Genomic DNA, 24,403 nt, shown 5'->3' with positions numbered 1-24,403 from the left:
TGTGGGCTGAAAGAAATATGGCCAGTCAGAAAAAATTCTAATGCGTAGTCTTCTAGATTCATCTTTGCTGGGTAAATTGTTTTGGCAATTATATAAGAAAATAAATATTATAGTAATTATTATAGTTATATCTTTGAAATAACAATATTTTGTTATCATTATATTGGGGTTTTTTTCATTGTAGAAAGAGTGTTTCTGTTAGTGTCCTTGATTGTTCATTTTTGTGTTCAGGACTTTTTAAAAAGTGGTAAAGGCATTCAAATAGGGGTTCTATTTATAGTTTGACCTGTCTCCTATCTAAGGTAATAAATTAATTAGGATTTTGAGTCGGAAAATAGATATTTCATATATATATATGTATGTGTGTGTACATATATATTCAAATATAAGTCATTTCAAAAACCATATAAATCTATTCTTATTTTTCACTACTCTACTGGTAAAAATAAGGCTGAAAAATTATTACAGGAACCATACGACAGCAATACAATACAGTAAAATGATAAAAACAATCACATTTTATAGAAAATACGAGCATAAAATGGCTTTGTGTGAGGCTTCTTTACCACCAAGCATTTTATCATTTAAGAAAAGACAACATTCAGCTGCGTTTAAGCATCTACTGTGTTCAATTTCTTGCAACCCATACGGGAATGGGAATAGGTTTCACTATATTCAGTTGAAAAAGCTTGACTCATTACTGGCCATGCCAGCACAATCTTTTAGTGCCAGTGGTAATTTGTTGGTTCGGATAAGTTCTGCAAGCGTTCTCTTTCCTTTTACATTCTGCAGTTTCAGACTTGTTGTATGCTCCTTCCTTTAGCTGAAGAAATTCTCAATTTCTTAATTCTCTAGAACTACTTTATTGATCAAACCTTTGGGATGTGCTCAGACTTAATGCACAAACCCCACAATTTCAGAAGGCAAAACCAAAAATTTAATGCTACACTGCTTTGGGGAGACTTTTAATTAATTTGACCAAAATAATATTTCAGGTGTTTCTCCTTAAAATGCAACTTGGAGTTCATGCTCTCCACAAAAGACTGTGTGTGACCTAGGCTCCTTTTTCCACCTTCTATAATCCTTGATATATAGCATTATTTGATTTGCATTACAGGGAAGTCCTATGAGTGTCTTTGGCCAGTAAATTCAAATTAGATCAGCCACGTTTCTCCAGTTTATTTCCCCTGTTTTATTACAGGACACTAAACAATGCAAACATTATTACCTAGCACCCAGTGCCTTATCCTGGTTACTGCATCCTAAAAATGTCTGTTAGCCAAAGCAGAATTCTTCTGTAGGCACATGCATAAGCTCTGTGAAATCATTGCTTCTTCAGAGGACACTGCACATTTGAGTCATTTTTGTGCAATATAGTTGAAGGGAATTTTTTCTGTCCAAGCTCTACTCTTGTGGTAGCATGTGTTATTTTAAAAACTCATAACTATTCATCTTGGCAGACTAATAAAGTGCAGAGCTAAAATCTCTTGCATTTTTAAATTTTACTATTTTAACAGGCTACAATTCTGTTTATTACTAAGCTAATTGTACATTATTCTCTCCAGTTAGAGAATAGTTTAGTAGTAAACATCCATTGTACATATCATTTTTAAACCTGCAGCCTGTGACAAAATAGAAGGAAGGAGTTGTCACTCTTGACTTGAATTCAGTACTCTTCTACTTCTGTAAAACTGTTACTTGGATGGGGAGAGAAGTGAGCACAGGAGGAATAAAGCAAAAGGAATCAGGGGTGCACAACCTTTCATTTCTCATCAAAAAGCGACTGTTATGCACATAAAAGCAAGCTGCTTTAAGGATATGAATATCAGTCCCAAGAAAGTTGTAGAAATACCAGGCTGGAGTGTACCTTCTCTGAAGTCCAACATTTACAGAATGTGTTTTCTCCCTTCGCTAATTTTCTCAGCTCTTGGCTGTCTTCCCAGACAGCAGTTTCTCAGGCTGGTGTGCTGTGATCTAAATGCTAGGCTGGGTTATAAGCTAACTTGAAATGCAAAGTAAAAGCCTGTGCTCTAAAGTCAGCCTTTCCTACATATTAGAGGTACTGTTTTTCCTAAGCAGTCTGTGCATTTGCTCACAGCAGTCACCCTGTTTCTCTGTACCATTACTCTGCTGGTGTTCTGAGAGATCTACGTGCAGTACTGAGATCCTCACCCCTCACCAAACTCCCTGTTGGCATCTCTGGAAATTTTACTTCTCTAAGGACTGTTGGTTCAAGACCTTCAGAGTCAGATTTTTCTCCCTCCCAAATCATCATGTCTGATAACCTGAACACAATTCCTTTCAGACCATCTCAACAGGGTTTAAGCAAGTGCCTGCTTGTCTTTTTTGTATTTTTTTCCATAGAAATAGTCATAATAAAACACCACCACAGTAAATCTGGACTTACTCCAGTGCCTTTGAAGGAGCTAATCTGCATTTACCCCTGTATTTCTGAGCTGAAATCCAGCTCAGTGGGACTACTTGTGTACAAAATCTGGTCCTTGCAAAATCTCATGAAATTGTTTAACACCTATCACACAAAATCTAAGCCATTGATGATAATTTTTAGCATCATGCTGTAGAGCAGGAGAAGGATTTCATGACCATAGCTAGGTCAGCTCTCAAAAATATACTTTAAGCTTGGTTTTCCCGCACTAATCAAGCTGTATTAGCATTCACAACTCCTGGTCTTTCCCCTCTACCCCTTCCCCCAGGCCTGGTGTATTGATGGAGCAAAAGGAGATAAAGAATTGGACTGTCTGATATGAACAAACAAAACAACAGATGTCTCTGCAAAGGTTTGAAAGAGACATTGCTTCACCTTCCTCAGCAGAAAGAGCACAGCTCCAAAAACAGATCAAAGCATTTGGCAGAAGGTTGAAAAGGAAAATATTGTTATTTTCTCCATTTAATTTTTACCTTTTAATCCTTTCTTTATTCTGCCATCTCTCTTTTCTCCCTAACAGTGAAAAAACACCCTTCTGTTGAGTTGACAAAACCTGACAAGTCAGAGGTCAAAACTCATTCAGCTCTTTTCTTACCAAGTCTTTGGTCTGGAACCAAAAATTTTATTTTCCTATTATTTGAGAGTCTAACTGTTGTCTCTTCCACCAGTTTCTGGGACACTTGTATTTTGGATGCTTGTCAAAACCTGCTTCTCTGTCTTGCACCTGAGAGCATGGCAGCTCTCAAGCCTTGCAGATGGGGGCATGTATTGAATTTAATCCACAAAACTTTGGGTAGGTAGGAGAGCTCCTAAATCACCATTCTGGTGAATTCACAGCAGCACCAGGTAAAAGGCACAGGGAACTAAAGACAGGACAAGCTGAGAATGGCAATTAGAGATCTTGGAAAAGAAATAGGAGATAGCAGGAATAGAGGTAAAAATGGATATAGTACCAGAACCCCTGAACAAGCCTGACAGTTACATCTCTGCTTGTAAACAACAAATCAATTAGTCAGAGCAGCCATTAAAAGAACAGCTAAAAGCCCAGAACTTACTGACAAAGGCAGAGGATGATAAGCTATTTTAGTCTTAGAAAGCAGACTCCTCTTTATTTCTATGTCAGTCAGACTTAGTCCTTTCCTTAGAGAATACTGAAAACAAAACACAAGGTTTCAACTCCTTGATCAGGAACTACTGGGGTTAGAATATGTAAGAGGAAATGAAATTACCACAAAGCAGCAAGGGAAAGCTTTTTTTATTTTATGGGTTTTTTTCTGGTTTTTGTTTCATTTGGGGATTTTTTAATTATTATTATTTTTAGTCTATGTAACATTACAATATAAATTAAAAAAAAAAGATTATCTGGATTAACAGGCTGAGCATGGGATGTTTAAGGACAGCTCTAGGTGGGGAGCAGACTACCTTATATCCCTTTTCTGGTAGGTGGTAAGCCTGGTAATCAAGTCAAGTCTTGCAGGAATGCTGGAGGGACTTCAGGGAGATTTTGTATTTATTCTTCACATTCCCTAAAATTCTACAATTTATGGAATAGGAGGCCGCTACTTGGCACACATCTCCCCTTACAATCTTCTCTGCACAAAATTATTTCAGTAAATAATAAAAGAAGAGAAGATCCCTTTTCTTAGTGGCTGCTTGGACCCAGGTTAACTGTATAAAACAGACAAGTCCACCACAAAAAGTAAAACCTCCCCAGAAACAGGCTGGCCCTACCTAAATTCTGAGTGATTTTTTTCCTACAGTGACTTTGTTGAGTAATCAGCTGTTCAAATGAAAGTCTTGCTACTTAACAGGGGAGAAAGAAGCATTTATGTACCACTAGTAAATAATGAAAATTTGACAACAAAATTGGACTATACAAAGATGCCAAATATACAGATAATCTTGACAGCCCATTATTTATTCTCCTTCCTAAAATTAACTGCTAAGAATGTGATTATGTTCTAGGTACATGACCAGTTGCAGGAGGAGAAATATTTTTGACTGCAACCTATAACAAATCCAAGGATTTTTATGCTTCACAGAGGAAGTAAATGCTATTGACTGATGTGCCACCTGAGAAGAGGGGAGTGAGTCAGTGCGCTGGAGGAATGGACCTGCACTCCCCTTCATTCTGAGCCTGAGGATGATGGGTGCAAGGTTAGAATAAGCAAAAGCTCCCCGTTTCTTGCTTCTGTACAAGGAAGGCAGTCCTGTGGCTCACTTAAGGAGCTATTATTAATAAAAAAACATCTCTGTGAAAGATCAGAGTATTTGGTCATGACAATCTACACTTCAGCAGAGTATGGAAGTTACTGTAGTAGAGAAGGTTTTAAATAAAATTAAAAACCTTTTTATAAATGATACTTAGAAGGTTTGGTGCTCAAAAAGCAGCCCTTACTGTTTCCATTCCAAGGAGCCAGAATTAGCTGCCTTCCCTGCAGGCAGTTTAGGTTGAAAGGGCAAGGCTTCCATAAACATTGGGACTCAACTGACCCTTAACATCTCAGAGATGGTGACATCTGAACACAAAGGCACTTTGAAAGAATTGTCTAGGGGACAGGAATGCTTCCACTGCCTCTGTGGAGTATCTTCTCTGAATAAAGGAATTCAGGCTCTAAGCCTGCTGCCAGCATCTTTCATTAACTTTGGTGAGTGACTGAACATAATGTTTATCAATCTGAAACAGAAAAAAGCATGAAAATGAACACTGTGCCTGCTGACACATCTAGGTACTCTGGCCCCAGTTTTCTTTGGGCCCAGTTTTTTTTTACTCTGGCTCCCCAGTGCCTGCATGTAACGTCTGCCCCTTTCATTCTCTCTTCTCAGGCCAGCCATGTCATACATCCCTGAGTCATCTTTTTGAGCAGTTTTCAGACTGTCCTAGCACCAAGCTGCAACTAAAACCATCAACAGAAAAAAGGACAGGCATGCCCTGAGGTCTTAACTGTGCCGTGCTACCCTCAGTTGCACTGCTGGAGTCCCAGAAGTGGCAATGAAGCTGTGTTACCTGTCCTGAACCATGGAGAAGTCACGTCCTACACAGCCAATAAGCTATTGGAACAGCTTGTGCCCATGATGGAGGATCTAGCAGGCAAATATAATCATTTTATAGCTTCATTTCACTAAGTGACCCTAAACTGATTGCTTTCTCTCCCCTCTCATCTAATTTAGGAGTTAGGCACTGCACCATGGCAGTATGGGCAGGATCATCTGGAAAGGACAAGCTGTGAAGTAAGAGACATGTTCTTCATCCAATACCCAATATTCTGAACCCAATAGTTTCAAAATCAGAGCTTCCTCTGCCTTTATACCTAGTGGATCTGTTAGGGCACAAACTCTAAAACCTCAACCATCAAAGAGGAAAATCAATGTCATTCTGCATCAGAGAAAGGATGGAGAAGGAAGCACGTTTTACACACTGCCAACAATATTTAAAAGGCTCTTGTTAAATTCACACATCCTGATTACTGCAACCTCTATAATAACTTCCATTTCATTTCTTCCAATTTCAGCAGGAATGAGACCTGCCAAAGGAAGCAGAGGCTTCAGGAAGTGATTCATAAATTGGTATTATTATTTGTACCTGTTGAGACTTGCTCTTTATAGCTGTATGTTTGTTTTTGAAATTCAGCATATAAACATCTGCTAAGTGCCATCCCACTTGATCAAGTTTACCATGGCTGGAAAACACAAGGGAAGGGAAAGCAGTGGGTTCATTGTGCTACATCTCTAAACAGTATGAGGAGAAATCATTTTACACCTGAAGCTTTCTGCAATTCAGAAGACATGACCCAGACTGAATGTCCTTACATTCAAAAAGCAAACTTGTAGATTTCTAAAAAATATTTTTAGAATATTTCCTTTTTCCCTTTGCTGTTTTAAATCCTTTTTAAACCTCCTGGTTCTCTGGTTAAGTTAGACGTCAGCCAGCTTCACTAGAATTCTTGACATGTTTCTCTAAAGTGACCTTTATCTTACACAGAACCAAAAGCTTCAGAGAGTAAATATAAGGTCTTCCTTACCATTTTCATGTTTATCTTGCTGCAGGCTGCATCTGATCACAGAACTGACACCACCCCCACTTCACAGGAATTTTTCTTATTTAGAGAAAAGGCAAGTAAAACAGCACAGGAGAATCAAATCATAACAGATACTGAACACACAGCATCTCTCTCAATCAGTAATGAATCACTTCCTCGGTGCTATGAGAAAGATGCATCAAGCTGCTGAAGGGGCCTGATTTCAAAAGAAACCAACCAATGGAAACATAGAAATTGTTTTATTTGCTGAAAGTGACAGAGAAAGGGAAAAAACCCCCAAGAAAACCAACAAACCCAAACTTAAAAACAACCACCACCAACCAGCAACAACCCACCACCCTCCAAAAAAAAAAAAACCAACCAAAACCGAATCTAACAAAACCAAACAAAAAAAACCCCAGGAATTTGTATGGCTAATTATTGCACAGAGTGTAGGCCATTTTGGAGGCTAGAAATTAAAGCTAGAATAACTGAGGGTAAGTGATCAACTACCACAACTTCCAGAAGATCACCTCATAGGTCACCTGCAGACCAGGAATCCTAGAAACCCTGCAGAGCCATGCACAAGGGCTTTACTTTTATCCTGGAACTCTCTCAGCATGCAGGTGCTGATGGGACATCGTTGGCAGGGCACAAAGCTTGGGCTCATTCCCACAAATTGCTTTTGCAGTGGGATCCTTTGGCCCTGCAGGTCAGACAGGAACCAAAGGGAGAAAAAGCATCTGTCCCAAAGTCTTCAACCATCTACTGTCCTTTATTTTGGAGTGATGTGATGAAGTGGAACTGCTGGATCTTACAATGTGTCAAACACAGAGTGGCTACAGTGGGACATTAATTGTGCCACACGTGGGGCTTGCAGAGTTCCGCAAAAGGGCTGTTCTTGCACTGGCTAAAGTGATGGCTCCTTCACCACAGAGAGCAGCAGGATGGAGACCAGCCTCTGTTTTTGTAATCTCTGGATTCCTCCTGCTAAAATAGGCCACATACATACAGTGTTGTCATTTTTTATTAATCACAGGTAACATAATTCTGGTCACTGCTATAGGCTGTTTTGTGGCTATATATAATCTTGCAACTTTCACACGATTTTTGCAAAGCAAAATGAGAATGAGGAACTAATCTCATTCAAAATGTCTTAGGGCTTTGAGGAAGAGAGCTTTATCTATGTGTCTAGAGGCTAATTGTTCAAGTCCCAGCTGTTCTGCCAACTGTGGTTAATATTTTTCTGCCCTTCACAACCCAACACATTACATCAAATTGCACACTGTCTATTATTCCCCAGTTCTGCAGAAAAAAGGACTTCTAAAAATGATTTGGACAGCACTGAAATCAGGACTTACAAGCCAGTATGGGCTCCTGCACAGACTGAGAGGCCAATTCAGATGCTTCTAGAATAATTTTATACCTATGTATTAAATTAATACATCACTTCAAGATTTGTGTTACTGTAGTCTTTACTGCTGTACATTTTGTACTGTGACTGAAACCATCCAGCTCTTTGAGGAGGAGCTGTGGCAGCCTCCCAGCTCCTCTGGGACTGTGCTCCTCACAAGGGCAGAAGCAAAGCATATCCTTCAGTGGTGCATGATCTCAACCAGTACACAAACTGGGGTGCTCACTGCTCTTATTGGCAAAGGTGACATGGGACTAGAATGAAGAAATAACATTAAGTACCCTTTGAACTGGGCAGCTTCACTTGTATTCCCAGAAACAAGGTGATTGGGACTGTGCCAAATCCAAAAAAGATAAGAACTCATTACAATAAGCCTCTTCCCAGAGCACAAATAGTGGAAAATGAATGATACAGCCTATCACCTCTTCATACCAAATGAAACTCTGCCTGGATCAAGCAGGAATTAAACTTTGTTTAATTCAGCTAATTGGTGTTTGGAGTCAGCACACGAGATTTGTTAGTCTCAGCTCCAGTTTCTGCTTCATGTGTTTGCCTGCACAAGCTTTGAGGCAGTTTTTTGGGTCAGACACAAACTCTTACTGTGTGCTTGTGCAATGCCAAGCACAAGAGAGTGCAGAGGCCCCCAAAAAGCTCCTGGTAGTAAATTCACCATTGGGACTGCAGCCAACTCAGAATACTGGCAAATCTATTCAAATTTTGCCTCCCAGAGTCAGGCTTGCGGGAGTGCACAGAGCAGCAGACAGACAAAAAACCAGGGATTATTATAATTTAATGTTGTGGGCTTTGGTTTAAGTTTGTAATAATCAACATTTTACTGCTACTGGTGTTGTAAAACAGTGGGCTATCACGATCAAGTACATAATTTGTCCCAAAGCACAGCAAAACCAAATGTGATGACAACTGATCAAAACTGTAAGAAAGGAACTAAATGTAAAGGGGCATCCCAGAGAATTTCAGTAGCTGGTATGCCTACCCATTCCCATATTTCTTCTTTCTGAAATAGTGGTAACTGAAAAATACAGTGATTTAATTCCAAGCTGGAAGAAAACGGTATATTGTGATTGCTTCAATTAATGAAAATTTGTGTAACACGAGTCCACGGTCAAAACATATCAATAAATTATGTTTCCATTCTATTAATTTATGCAAAGACTTTTTAAATAGGAGCAAAACCCAAGGCACTGCATTCTGCAGCTGTTCAACGAGACATTTAAGTGTTTTCCAAAATAATTTTCTTCACTTTAAAAGAAAGTTTCTTCAAAGTAGAAGATAAAATGGAGATGTGAAAAGAACTACCAGACTGAATTTTTTCTTTTTACAAAAACTGCCTAAACAAATCATTTTTTTTATTAGCTTTGAGTATGCATGCTTCTTTAAAATTATCTGGAGAAAAAAAGATGGACATCAAAAGGACTGAATGATATTAGAATAAGATTCCAGTTAAATAAGTACAACAGGCAGTTCTTTCTGATTTAGTTAGTACCCTTCTTCCCTTTGGGGGACTGTTTACCCCCAACCAAAACAACTGTCTCAGCTCATGAGAAATTCAAGACAAGCTGCTAGAACAAACTGCCAATTGCAATTCAGCTGGGATTTAATCCTACTCCAAAAAGCAGCAGTCATAAAAGTTTTACACTGGAAAACACATCCTGTTACTGCACGTTACAGTTTCATACTCTTCCAGCCATTTCTTCCATTACCAGCCCTCAGTCCACCAATTCTGTCTCAACAGCCTTTCAGAATATCCCCATTGTACTCAAAGTGTTTCCAGAGCAAAAATTATTTCATTCTGGGCATAGAATCTGTGAAGCGTTCCTCCCCGCAGAATTCCATCTTTGGCCATGACATATGCCTGTTCCCAAGCTTCCTTTAGCATGGTAAAGGGAGCCAGTTATGATAAAAGGGACAGCTGATACCACCTGAAGCCACCCTGCCATGTCCTCAGAAAGGCACTGTACCCTGGAGACACACCTGAGTTGTGTCCCCAGACATCCTTTGTATTCACAAGGATTACATTTATCCTGTAACACTTCTAAGTGAACATTGACAAGAGAAGTGCGCAGTAGGGGTTTAGTTGTCTGAACTGGAGGCAGGAAAATCTGACTGTGGGCAACTGCAGGTAAACTGGACTGAATGGGTCATGAGGGGACTAAGAATTATTGGCAGAGTCCAAAAAGAAATTCGATGGAGCAATACTCGAAAGTTTGCAAACTGACTCAAACTTTAATTTTTAGAGCCACTGCTCACTACACTCAAAAATATAAGGACAAGAAGAAAGAGTGAGGTTTTGTTGCCGTCTCTCACCCCTTGAAATCTGTGGAGAGAAACAAATATTTCTCTTCACTCTTTTGAGGTCAGGAAAGGGAGAAAGGGATATTTGTGCTTTCTCGCTCCAGCACCAGCTTACCTAACAGCTAATGCATAATACAAAGTTTATCCTGAACAGTAATTTGAATATTGCTCTCTGAAAGCATGAAGTACTGCAGTTAAAACTACAGCACAGATAACATTTCTGTGTGCACTGGAGCCAGCTCCCAGAAGCTCTCCTAGGAGGTGCTCCTTCACAGTATTTAAAAACACCTATACACACCATTGAAGAGGATTTATAAAGGGGGGGGAAGGCCTATAAAACCAAGCATTTTCTTATTAGATATGGGGGGGGGGGGGGGGGTCCTTCTAGGATTTTCATTTCTGGCAGAAATAGAAATATGGTAAACATGTTTTCTTGGTTAATTGACTTGCAGCTACTGGTAGATAAACTCACTTTGTTTCATCCATCTGTTCTATCACCTATTACACTTAGACCAGCTATGTTCTATATGACTTAAGGACATTTCAAAATATTTCCTTATACTGATTTTTGTACTTGACATTTTACTGGCAGAACAGCAACATGGAACACTAGCTAATAAGTATTGTAGATTGGTTGGTTAAGGGGAGCTGGAGTCAGTTGGCTGCTGTGAGGACAAGGAGGACTCAGTGCTAGAGGAGCTGCCTACAAGAAGCATCAAGGAGGCACAAACCTCTAATATGGAACTCTTGCAATGTAATGATAATAGAACTCTTGTGCTTCATATGACAACAATCCAGTGTTGTTCATTCTGTGTGCTGGGGCTGCTGTGCCTGTTAAATAAACAGGTTCTTTCCCCTTCTGTCAGAGGAATCCTTCTCAAACCAGTTGGGGAGAGGGGCTGCGTGGGTTTGCTTTCTGGAGGGGCTCCCTTTTGGAGATTTTCTCACAAATTTGCCCTAAACCAGGACAGGCACCAATACCCTTCCTTACTCAAATGAAGTTGGAGCTCAGTTTCTGTGCAAAGTCACAGAAATGAATGTTTTGCATTGACACTCTTGGCTTTTCCTTGTTTGCATGTACAGGCCAGCCCAGCCCTTCTGGAGGCACTTCATGGTGGGGACTGCCCTGGAATATCCTTTACATCCCACAGAAAGGACACAAGCACAGGACTCTGGGTGAGTGTACACCTTCCTTTCAGAAGCTCTTCTGCTGGTGACAGAGCTGGGACACCACCCTGAGGCCCAGTTCCACTGCCTGCACAGCGATAGCACCAGCTGCTGGTTAACCATTAAACCATAAACACAGAACCATACACACAAATATCTGCTGGAAATACTTCACTGGAGTACCATTTTGGTAACTGTCATTTGGCTGTATTCAGTTAAGTAGATTGATTCTAAAATTACTTCTCATAGTCATTTCCCATTGCTTTCAATGTCATCATCCCTCACACAGGCTCAAGGAAGTAATAACTGTGTGGATGGCAATGCTGTCACAGTTTGTATGGCACAAAGACTTTTCCTGTAAGGAAGGAAGGAACTACCCACGAATAAGGTACAGAAGGCACAAGGGAAAGGCAAGAGGGAAGTGATCTAGCAGAACACTTCAAATGTTTTAATAAATCATAAATTTACACTGAAACATCACTTTAGTGAGCTTCCCCTACAATGATCACTGAATGACAGTATATTCTTTGTCTGCCATGAATGTGAAAGGGTGGAATGTGCTGCTGTGTTTGTACAGCACTTCTAAAGAAAAATACTGATTGGAGCATAAATAATTTCAATTTTTACTACTTACAGGTCTTTTCACATAGTCTCTCTTAGATCAGCATATTTTCGGAAGAAAAATGAAAGGGTAAAAATGAACAATATAAGCAGAGATCTCATTCAGAGTCCTTAAAAATATGAAATCCAGAAAATACCAGGTTCCTATTACTTTGAAAATGGAAAAACTTTATGCTCTACTGATTTTTTAATGCAGATCTTGGAGAGAAGATGTAAGTTGATGCCATGCAAAGATGCAAGAAAATATTTTTTGAAGTGGAAGAATCAGATAAATCATGAATCACCAGTGTCACTGCTAAATCTGTGCATGTTATCAGTGCTATTTTTAGTTCACTGACCACCATCCTACCATCCTTGCCCAAGGATTGTAAGCACTGTTTTCAGACTCATAAGCAAACAAGACAATAAAACCAGAGAAACCAGCATAATCACCACAGTACTTCCTTACTTTATCTTCTGCTCTGAACTGTAATTTTCCATTTCGAGCATTATTGCAGCCCAAAATTTAGAGTTTTAAGCCAGAAACAATTAGCAAATTCAGTTACAAAACAAATGATTGATGAATGGATGCAAAAATCAATAGGAATGGATATAAATCACCACGGTGAAGTTGACTATTGAAGTTAGTAAAAAATCCCATCTAGTTTTTCTTGCACAGAAAATATTCAACCATTCCAAAGGCAGATATTGTTACTAGCACTTTTGCTCTGGTTTGACAGATAACTGTTTGGAAGACAGACTTTAAATGGTCTATTCTTATGCATATTCCTGCTACATTTCAAGATTGTATTCCTATACATCTAGCTCTTAACAGTGTTAACTCAACAAGGTTCAAGAAAACACATGCTAAGAATAAATGCTTTAAAAAATAAAAACCTCCTTTTGTGCTGCCATGGCACTGCTGTAAGCATTGTGAATCTGAGTCATTTGGACACAGCAGCATTTTCTTAAATCTTCTGCAACCGCCCAAGATAGAATAAGAACCTAAGGAAACTGTTTATAGTAGAGACTAGCCTTGTCTTTTCCCCTTCACCCTCCCAATTTCTACTTTCTCACTCCAACTCATCAGCTCTTTCATAACCACAGAATCAGAGAGACATAGGTTACAAGGGACCTCTGGAGGTCACTTGGTCCATTGCACTAAGCATCACCAATTCTAAGCCGGATCCAGCTTACAAACTAGATGAAATTTCGGACGGTTATGGCCAGTCCAATGCTGAATATCTCTAAGGATAGAGATGCCACAACCTTCCTGGGCAGCCTGATAGAATGATTGTCCAACCTAAATGTTTTCTTAGAGTTGATCTGGAATTTTCCTTGCTGTAAGTGGTGCCTTCTTTAAGTCCACACCCTCTTTCAGTTGTTTTCAACAGTGAGGGAGGCAAAATCTGGGTACAACATGACCACTTCTGTTGCTTTAGACAACCATGGTGTTGCAACAGTCCTTGCTGACTGCATTCAGACTTTCTTCCAAAATGCATTTTTCAAATACACACACTAATTTAGGGCTATAAGTCAGCTGGGGCTTTGCTGACATGGACTTCATAATGGCATGTTGGAATCTTTGATCAGACTACTGCAAGATACATCCCTGGTTGGCAGAGAAACAAGTTCCCATTGCATATACTGAGATCTACATCATTTACCCTGATTTTTTTAGCAAAGGCAAGATTAAGATATCTTAGTCAGTATGAAGTCCCTGGAAAGTTCCTGAAAGAAGTTAATGCCTCTCTCAGAGAAAAAGGAGAAAAAACACTGTTTGAGGTATGCCAAAGCTCGTATAAAGCTCATATAGCCTGTCACAGTAAACTAAGCCCTGGATGGCAGAAAAAGGGGATTACTGTTTTTAAAAGAGAACATTTCATACAAATGAGATTATAACTATAAGTGGGTAGAGTGTAGGTCTTCTCAGATCTTACTGTGGCAAAGAAGTACTGAGATTACTGAAAGAGTTAAGGATAAACTCGTAGAAATGTGATTGCTACTTCATTGATGTTGGCCACCTGGTTTACACAGCAATATGACAGACAGCTGAATCAGAGTTGTCCTTCACATTATTTTTTTCTACTGAATGTTTGGTTGGGTGTACCTGTAAGTGGGAAAAAAAAAAGATTACAGGTATTGACAGCTCGACATAACAGTTTAGATTAGCCATTGCATCTTGTGAAATAATTAGCCCGGAAGTGAAGAATCAAGGTCAGGAATGTGCTAAATGGAACAACCACCCAGCAAAGTGAACAGAAAAGGGATTTTGTAGCTACAGTGAAAGAATCATCAAAACATCCATCTGTCCAATACATAAACGCAAAAAAGGAGGCAAATGAAATATTATTGGGTTCCATGTTCTGCTGTGTTGATCAGAATTAAAACAGGAGAGCTTACAGGATGTACTGCTGTATTAGTTCCAGTGCCTGCTTTATGGGGCACCATGGTTTTTGAGAGCTACTAAAACAATAAAAACAATATCCAGTCTCAACAGCATAAGCCAATTTCTGTGCAACATGAGATGTACACAAGAAGACTGCAGTGTGGCCTAAGAAAACTGAAAATTGTGGGAAGGACCAGTAAAGCTTGAAATAAACAGGGCAGGAGACTTTTTCCCCTTTTAATGCCTTTATTAAAGGTGATCAGCTCAAGGCTGGGAAGCTCGATAGGCAGGCAGGGCTATACTGATACAAAAGGAGCAATTAGCTAAAACCACCTGTGATTACAATAACAGGTAGAACTCCGCTTTGGCAGTAACTGGTTTAACTGGTTTTGCAACTCTTTTCACAAAAAAAAAAAGGGCAGGTTTTTTGTTTACAACAAAACTGATTGAGATAAAGTTTTAATACTAGCAAGACATTTACAAGCGTGGAGAGATAGCTTCAGGAAGCCCTCTCAGTGTTTGACTAATGAACTCAGACAGCTATTCCACTCAAACACCAGCAGTCACACAGAATAAATTACCAAATAACCCAAACAAACACAGAATGAAGTCAGCTACTGCAAATGATGGTTTGTTTGCTTTGGTGAGAAGGCAGAAAACACACCTAATGAGAGAGTCATCTGCACATGCAGACCTCTGACTGCAGGCAATACATCCCAGGGCATCCTTATGAAATAGTCAGCAAGCTGATTAGCAGGGGACAAAGGTGGCATTTAGAAAAATAACAGTTTAATGATTTCTGATCATACACTCATCAGTGTTACCTCAAGAACACTCAACAGACAGCGCTAAGAAACCTGAAAAACTGGAGCTCAGGTTTACACAAATGCCAGAAGAAGGTGTTCAGAAATTCTTCAGAAGCAGCATGACAAAATTCTAAGTAGCCCGAACCAATGGCAAAAATCCATCTCTCAAATACACTCCCTCCAAGTAACACCAGGGATGAATTTGACCCCTAGTGGAATAGGACTATAATTAAATTACATTAATGGAAAGTACTTTAATTATTAACCCTTAACTATAGTTGTATTGTTTTCATTGTACTACTGTATTTTTGTTATGTATGGCTTTCTCTTCATTAAGTGTTATTACAGTAATATTCCCCCAGCTGTGTTAGATTTTATTAGCACTTTGTCTTATTTGATGGCTTTATTCATGCACCTACTCAAGAGATCTTATTGTATTACACTATTAGTAATCACTAATATATTCCAGGATGGATACTGGAATAAGACATTACAACAACATAACTGAAGGAAAAAGAACTTAATATTTTTTAGTATTTCAGAGGTGATGACTTCTAGCAAGTATGAAGAATATCATAGCTCAGGACCTCCTATGGAAAGAAAAAATTTTTTCAGACCTCTGCTAAACCCCACATTTCTGATTAAACTCGAAAGGAAGAAAAACTTTTACTGAATTTGATGACAATGCTAAGGCTCACCAGTATTCCCCAGACACTTTGGCATCCCTCAAAGAGAGAAAGATTCAGCTTTGCTGGGGAGCTACCTCAAAGTTTTCCTGTTAACCAAGGAAAAACTGTTTGCACTCACCTCTAAGGTCCACTCTTAGAAACAAGGCTCACGTGCGGCTCCTGCTGTGGGGAACTGCTGTTTTGGCACCATACATTCAAGATGGGAGATGTTAACTCATAATGAAAACACCTGTATTCAAAGCTTCTGTGCTGAAACATGCATCAGAGGAGAGCTCACCACTGCTTTTAGCAGCAATCCACACAAAAGAAGCCAAGTAGATGAACAAACCAAAGCACTGCTAAAAGAAGACAGCTGGCAAATGCAAGTTTACAGTCAGGCTGTTTTTCCTCAGGTGCAACAACACTGACAACCCATTTGTGGATACAGGGTGGAAGGGGAAGTTGTGTGCCTCGGCTTTGGCAATGGCAGTTCTTCCAAAAGCTTCCAAAGATACAGCCAGAGCCTGTGCTTATAAACCCAGAGGCAGTGGGAACACTCCTTCTCTTACAGATACTTGGAGAATGTCCAGAGTGGAGACTCATTTACTCCCACAATGCACTCCAAGAAGTGCTGAAGCCCAGACTGTCAGTCTCAAATTCCATTTTGCATCATTCTTTAGTATTTTCATCTGTTCTTTGAACAACAATCATCCCACTTTTCCCTAAAAGATTTTCACCTCCTTTCTCCTACACCTTCATACAGGAAATGAACTGCCCTCTTTGTATAGTTTACTCTTCACTCTTGTCTTTCCTGTTCATGCACTCTGGCTGGCATTTAGATCCCTGCAGAGGTGTCTAGGTGACAACACCGCCAAGCAGATGAGCCTCCTGGAAATCCTTCCTATGGTTTCCCCAGCAGGGCCATTTGGAGCTTTATCCAATTAATTCCTGGTCTCCCCTATGGCTTCTAGGTCACACATTTTGCTCCTGATTCTGAAACACATACCCCCATTGGTAATATTTTACTTGGGAAATACAGATAGCTCCCAGCTAGAACTGGATTTCACAGATGAAAACTTTTCAAAACTTTTCACCATTTAAAGGAAGACAAATTTTATTTTCTTTGTGCAATGTTTCCCTGTAATTATTATTAGCAGCAAAGAACAGTTACATTAATGCAATCAAGCTGAATAAGCAGGTTGTTATAAGTTTCTCTGGGAGGAAAAAAAGGACATAAGTCTATCTTTCAGTGATGGATATTTGTTTTTTAAATGTCACTGCAGCACTTAAGCTGGCCAGTGGCAACCATACCACTGACCTGCTTAGAACTGGAATTGTTGCACCTCTCATTTTGCACCTTTGAAACATGCAACCAGCTTACTAGTACTGTTTTGGGCAATGTTATATTCCTACCAGGCAGAGCTGCAATGGAAAATCATGGATATCCTGACCTGTTCCACTACTCCTCAGCCACCCTGGAGAGGGATTGCTGCAACCAGCACGTGCTGGATAAGGACAAGAGAAGCATGATGAACTGAAAAAGCTCACAGCTGCATGGCTGCAGCAGAAGACAGCATGCCATTAACTAACCAGTGGATACACTACCTTGCCCAATGTCTAAATTTACCCTTTCAGACAGGCAAGTACCGGCATCAAGTCAAAATCTTAGGGAATACATTAAACACTGGTAATAACACAGCAACAGTACTTATAACACATGGGGACATGGCCTTGATATTTTAAGAAATCCGTGGCTTTTCCACTAAAAACTTTGTGGCTGCTACAATTTCTAATTCCCACACTACATCTGAGTTAAATTGTTATGAGTCTCAGAAACTCATGAAATTAATTGGAGCAGTTCACAGCATCACAAATGTGTTTTACATGTCTAGACAAATCTGATTATCATCATGCCCTTCAGAAACATGTTATATATTCCCAGCACATCAGATTTTACATAGCATTACCATTAAATACAGTCTAACTTCAGCTGACAAACCAGAGAATAATGATTAAATGGTAATTTACTTGACTTGTAAGAAGTGAATTACGTACACACCAAGCAAGATATTTGACAATGGCATCAGACAGCTCTGAATTAAAAACCCTCCATTTTATGTTAAATGTATTTTTAAAACCATTTGCAGTACCATAAGTAACATAAAACAAAAAACAAAGTTTTCATTGCATTTGTTTTGTGATTGAGTAGTGTGAAAAAGGCAGACCTAAATAAATAAAACCAGATTGAAGCTCAGATTATTACTTGCTGTTTCCCTATTTTGCATCTAAAACCAGCATGCACAAAGCCATGCCAGAAGCATCATAATCCCTAATTGTCAATCACATATAAAAACACAGGGACGGCAATGCTATATTCATATTTCTAGAGTCCTGTAGCATCACAATCATATTTCTAAGGTCTCATACCTTCTCAGTGATATTTCTTAGGGGCAGTTCTTCACAGTACAAACTTCTGCATGCTATTCCATCTTAGTCAGGGCTCTTTCCAGGCTCTCCCTGCCCGGCCAAGCCCACCCCCTTTATCCCAGTTATCTTCACTAGCCACAGCTGCAGCCCAATGAAGGACATGGCAGCTGCAGCCCATCAAGAAGAACCGGGGCTTATCAGGGCAAGGCCTGTATACAGATATTCAAATATAGTACAGATATTTTACTGGGACTCCTACTATAGGGCAGTGCAAACCAAAAGTTGGAAAAGGAATGCTTTACCCATGCAAAGTCTCAGGTACAAGGCAATGAGCTCTGCAATCAGTAATTCTCCCAAGTTTTGCAATATTCTCAAATATCACCTCTGTTGGACAATGCCATTCAGAGGATACTCATGCTATTGTGCATGCCCTAAGCTTTCTCCTGTCTCAGTTTTAATTAACACTACTCAGTGCTTTGCAAGGACAGAAGTAAAGCTGCTCTACTTTTGAATCCCTTCTTTCTGTAAATCTTTCCTGTTCCAGTTAAGCTAATCAACATTCTTACAATGCTTTTTCATATGAAACTGTCATTATTCTTTAAAAGTGCTGCTATCTACCAATTACCATTTTCTAATGCTTATAACCGCTTATAACACTTCTTTCTTTTTCATTAGCACTTCAAAATATTCTCACCTTCTACAATATCTCGTTAAACTGGAATCCTGATTATTTCTATTGCCCTAGCAAGTGTGTCACTGGCACTATAATGGTCTTTTTTCTATTTAAACTATCCAAATGAAGTAAAAATCAGTTTCATTTCATTCTTTCCAGATTATTCCCAAATGCTTTTATTTAAGCATCTGTATTTGTATTATACAGTCCCTATTTATATTTCCAATTCTACACTATTACTATATTCTAAAACCTTTAACTTTTCCACCCTGTGATATTACACACTTCTATTCAAACTACACATCCATAATTCTAGTTTTATCTTTCAATTTTGGAAGCCTTCTCCATGGCCTCAGGTCAAATGCAGTGTTCTCTTGGGGGTCAGCAGAGAAAGTCTAACATTCTCAGTAACCAGGGTTCCAAGAGCAAACCAGATTTTTTCTGTAAGTATCACATCAAGACAAATTTGATAAAAAGTGACAAAAAGAGAATGAGGTGGTTTTGCAGGTATTTATAAGGTATGTGAGAAGGAGCTTCATGAGGAAAAATGTTAAGGTGTTTGCAGAGGTGGATTTTCAAAAGCATCTCAGAAATTTCAGAACATGCGTCCTACTGGTTTTTAGTAAGGCTGGTGACTCACAAAGCACTTTGAAAGGTGCAAGGGTAATTTCTTTTACCCCTGATCCACTTTTAAAATACAGACAAATTACTATCTAAACAAAAATAAATTGGTTTACTTAATAAGGTCAAGTATAATTCTCTGAAAGTCCCAGGTGCTGTAAAATCCTGATTTGGCCTTTGGTGAATGATTTAGACTGTTTACAGTGATATCTATTTCACAAGCAACTTGAGGGCTACAATTGATCTTTTGCAAGGGTTCTAGGAGAGAGTAGATAAGACAAACATTAAGTGATCAAGCACTAAAAGAAAGAACATTCCATACATACATTAGGCATCTGATTTACATTAAGCTAAATGAACAAACCAAGAACAATTTATAGCCACTTAAACAAAAATTATTTTCCTCTCTGTTATCCACATTTTCCTACAGTAATTTATGGCACTATAAACTTTCTGTGATCTTCTCATTGCTTTAAATCTTTCTAGGAAAATGGAGATACTCAAACATATGTAACAACTACATGACAAAAAAGTGTCCATCTTCTTTTAATCTGGCTAAGTTCTATCAAGCTGTCAGCATACACCAGGTAATTTTTAAAAAGATGGGATTGGATCTGCCTCATTTTTTTAAAATGTTTTGGACACAAGTAATGAGTTTTCATTTTTTAGTATTGTAGATAATATGTTGTAGAGGATTTTGTCTTAAATTTAAAAAAAAATCATTATTTGACTATATGTATTTATGTTTTGCATGAAATTTACTTTAAATAGGTCATCTCCCAGAAGAATGAGACCATTGATCATTGAAATCAGGACAGAAAAGTCCATAGTATACCCTGACACCTGATTCAGCATAAATAAGCTCTATAAATTCAGTATATTTGTATAATCATATGTTATTTATAACATGGAACCTTTGCTTCTACACTGCACTGCTCAAAGCATTTTCTTTCCAATCACTTTCAATGCATACAGAGCATCAGAAAAAGACTATACTTCTCTCTGATTAAAAGAAATCTGATACTGAAACTGGAACTCTTTGAGACTGTGCCCAACTGTTCAGAGAACCAATTATTTTACACATTAACCTAAGCTCCCCTGAGCAACTACTGTGAGAGAAGAACACATCACATCCTGGATTCAGATGGAGACAAAATACCACCCCTATTGAACTATCACCAGCTCCATTTAAAATGAAATCAAAATAAAATGTATTTACAAAATTTCACATTTAAAAGTAAACTTTTGACCCTGCACTGTTTTTCTGTACCCCATAAGTTATTTTCATGGATCTTAAGTAAGCTTGATGTCTACAAAATTTTCTTAGTGATCCAAATTTTAACAAAGAATTCAGCTATTCAACCCAAATGATGGTTACTATTCTTTTTGTTGTTATGCATCTCAGTGCATCCAGTACCACACACAAGGTATCAAAGTACAGACAGGCTGGCTTTCTTTTGAAGAGTATCACAGATTCCAAATCAAAATATTCTGAATTAAGATACATGGCTTTGTTACTAAGAAGTCTTCAGGGGATTTGAATTTTGGAGCTGAATTTAAAAATCAAAAAAATTCCACAATCTACTAGGTAAATGAAACTGCAGCTGTGCAAACTCTTCAAAAAATTCACCAAACTGCATTGACATTTCTGGCAGAAGATAGAAACTAATTGTACATTCTAATTACCAGTGTGACTGCCCTGTGTCTTAGGGCTAAATTACCCCTTGTGATCTGCTCACTTAAGTGTGAAATCTTTAGGGATGTCTGTACAAGGCCAACACAATGCACTAATGCTGCCCTACTCTTGGAGGATTTATGCTAGTGAATCTACACCTGACTTCTGTTTCATTAAACATGCTTGCACATTTTCCGAAAATACTCTTTATTTTCTTCCCCTCATTATTGTCTAGATCTGCTGTATTCCTCATTCCAGAGCAGTTCACTTGCTCGGTGAAAAAAGATGCCAAGAGATATTTGTGACTGATGTACAACCAACAAATCTATTGATGGCTTAAGTGGAAAGGAAAATCATGGGTATTACCTGGAACAAAATTCCCAGAAGCTGGGAAAACCAATGCTTAATCTTTGGCAAAATAATCAGAACAAATAAAGTGGCACAGCCTGGGAAATGAACGAGGCCTGACCAGTGGTAATAACAGCACTATGGCAGTAAGAGAAAGTACAGACTTTATGTAGATTACTCCACTTGGGAGGAGTCTGCACACATCAGCAGAACAGCAAAGGTCCAGGCAATGATGACCAGTTAACCTTACAGAAGTCCCACTGAAAATAATGAGATTTCTTTTGTGCTGCATTATCAGGCGTATACTGAAACATTTTGTTTCATTAGCTCAGGGCAAGGGGTTCTATACATGCAAAAATGCTGGATTAGTGAGAGAAATGCTGTAAATGTAAGGTAATAACTAGCAAAGGTACACAGAGATCATCACAGGATGCAGAGATATTGTAATCTTTTAAAATACACACAAATCAAGCCGTGGGCAAATCTCTCAGGAATAAAACTTTTTATTCTGTGAAACTTTACTTTCTACTTTTTTTTTCTGAATTCCCCATATATTTTTAAACTTGTTTTTAATGATAATATGCATTTAGTCCTCAATTATTCAATGAAATTTCATCCATAAAATATTAAAAAAATAAAATAGTTTAAATATAAACTTTTTATAAAATAAAAATATAACATATATAACCAGAAGATGTGATAGCGTCTTTGATATTTGGTCTTGGACAAATTACATCCTTTTATGGTATTCTTTACAATACACATTGATAATATATGAAGAAGGAGATGGCAGAAATCTGTAAGTTTGAAAGGTGATTTTCACTCATACAAAGAAACAGCAATAAAAATAGGAGATTTATGATACTATTTACTCCTTCATTAAGTAGTAGACACTGTGTGTGTCAGCCAACAGCTAACAGGATTTCAGTATTGGTTCTGCCAAGTGTCTCATTAAAACCTGATAAAAGAAACAGCAATCTAACTTGAGCTAAACCTGCTACTTTTCCTGCTACTGTGAAGCATGTTGCCACATTTTTACAAATTACAATATGTATCTATTTGGATGCCTGTGCAACTACCGAACATTTCGCAAAAATTTCAGAACTATCACATCATGAAAAACCTGTTAAGTCAGTTGTGCATGCTATGCAAGGAAGTAGAATGCTTCATATTTTCTTCACCTTCTGAATCTCTTCTTTCTTGAGAAAGGTGTGATATTTGATATATCTTTTGAGGAGGATTCAGTCATGTATGCATTGTTCTCTGCCACAGCCTCACAGCTGATTTCCACAGTCCACTTTCTGTCTAATTTCTGAGTCACAGATGACCTCACAGGCAATCAACTTTTATTATTTTCTGTCAGATAGCTGGGTTGATGTATAACTCTATTTCTATAAACAGGCCATTTCCTCAGCAGATATCTGAATTTTATCAAATTTATCATTTATCAAATTAAGCTCTTCATAGAGGCTCACTTTTCTGGGTTTAAGAGCAGTCTGTACTTAAAAGAGATGATCACCATCGCAAATTTTTCCCTGAAAACAGTATGTATCATTGCACATAAATTTCTACATAACGCCAAATTTTCATACGAACACACTCAAGTCTCATTTGTATTGCAAATTTATGTATGCCAAGTAAGCATCTGCATAAGAAAAATAAATAAAAGATTTCACAAATTCAAGGGGTTAGTCTCATTCTGTATATTTAAACATCTAGGTTCACACATCCCAAACATAAAGGAGTTTATGTCAATTTAAAATCTGGGATGTTCATCGTGAACATTTGCTGCAATGCAAGAGAAACGAGATATGGAGCCACCAGAAGTTCACTTTTTAGGTTGTCAGGGCTTGGAAAAGTTATTCACTTACTGCTGAAACACAAAGCTGGCATATAGATTGCCTCTGGGGTATAGTTGTGAATGTCTAGGGACCTTAAACCTTCTTGACCACTGTGAGACTTCACTGATATAATTCTGAATCTCACAAAGTGAAGAATAACAAGGAGAGTCTAATGCACAGGTGAGTTTCCAACTGCCCAAATATCAATCTAACCACCATTGTTTCACCATGGCTAGTACGTTCACTTTCTTTAGGGTGTGCATTGAGATAGACATCAGAGAGAAAAGTATATTTGGTAACAAGTAGTATTGTTTATTCCTGTAAGGGAGATTGAAGAGAAAGATGTTGTAATGTGGGGGCCTGAATATATGTTGTATTGTAACACCTGTGTGGTTCTGAGTTGCTCCAAACGAGCTGCAGCTGCAGGGTCCTTAGTTGGGCAGCAGCTGTAGCTCGTGAAGGTAACTGAGATAAATAGGGGTGGGTCAAGAGCCCAAGAGGAGTCCCTGAGAAGACAGGAAGGACTGTGCTGCAGAGAAAGGAGAAGAGCCCCAGCAGAGAGGGAAGAACAACACTGCAGCGAAGATTACAACAACTGGTGACCCTGTGTGATGAAGAACACGCAACCAAACATCGAGAGAAGGTATGGAATCCCCTGGACAGCCGAGAGCTGTGGCAGCCAGAGAGCTGGGACTAGAGAAGGTATGGAATCCCCCAGACAGCCGAGAGCTGTGGCAGCCTGAGAGCTAGGACTTTGGAATATCAGCCAGAGAGCTGGGACTATAGAAGATAGGACAGCCGAGAGCTGTGGCAGCCTGAGAGCTGGGACTGTAGAACATAATATGGCCTTTGAATTAAGGAGCTGTAGCAGCAGAAAGCTGCAAGAATATGGCCTTTAAAGAAAAGAGCCTTGGAACATCTAAAGACAGCCGAGAGCTGTGGCAGCCTGAGAGCTGGGACTGTATGTGTATTGCTTGGAACATCTAAAGACAGCCG

At 38.8% G+C, this 24,403-nt stretch overlaps 1 protein-coding gene across 1 annotated transcript in view; it reads left to right on the top strand.

Moving 5' to 3' along the window:
- LOC106629664 (uncharacterized) overlaps positions 1-23,667 on the top strand; it is a 52,027-nt gene extending 28,360 nt beyond the window's left edge. The window contains exons 6-7 of the mRNA XM_074540458.1: positions 11,276-11,368; positions 17,239-23,667. The gene's annotated coding sequence lies outside the window, so the exon portion shown is untranslated. The remainder of the gene's footprint in view (positions 1-11,275; positions 11,369-17,238) is intronic.
- The last annotated feature ends 736 nt before the right edge of the window (positions 23,668-24,403 follow it).

The sequence above is a fragment of the Zonotrichia albicollis genome, chromosome 5 (assembly GCF_047830755.1).
Source record: "Zonotrichia albicollis isolate bZonAlb1 chromosome 5, bZonAlb1.hap1, whole genome shotgun sequence".
NCBI classification, from domain to species: domain Eukaryota; kingdom Metazoa; phylum Chordata; class Aves; order Passeriformes; family Passerellidae; genus Zonotrichia; species Zonotrichia albicollis.
Note: the sequence above shows the minus strand (reverse complement) of the source record. Positions and strands in the feature narration are given on the sequence as shown.